Raw genomic sequence first — 267 nt, 5'->3', positions numbered from 1 at the left:
AGAAACATGGGAGAAGGTACAGGCTGGAATCTGTCACAACCCTGCTGTAAGAGAAGTGAGCATCATTCACTGAGATGTAGAGACAGATGGGCCTTCGAGACCAAGGGAAGTAGGAAAAGCAAGGAAGAATGGAACAGAAGTGGAGAATGGTATTTTGGACAATCCCAGGGACAGTGGTCTACTTCTTTGCCTGAGTTTGTATGGATTTGTGTTGATGGGTAGGTCACTTAAAGGAATTAGAGCTATATGGATTAAAAGGCTTTAAGT

Source organism: Phoca vitulina, unplaced genomic scaffold, assembly GCF_004348235.1.
Source record: "Phoca vitulina isolate PV1807 unplaced genomic scaffold, GSC_HSeal_1.0 scaffold21, whole genome shotgun sequence".
Lineage (NCBI taxonomy): Eukaryota > Metazoa > Chordata > Mammalia > Carnivora > Phocidae > Phoca > Phoca vitulina.
The sequence above is the reverse complement of the archived record's forward strand: the minus strand, read 5'-3'. Positions refer to the sequence as shown.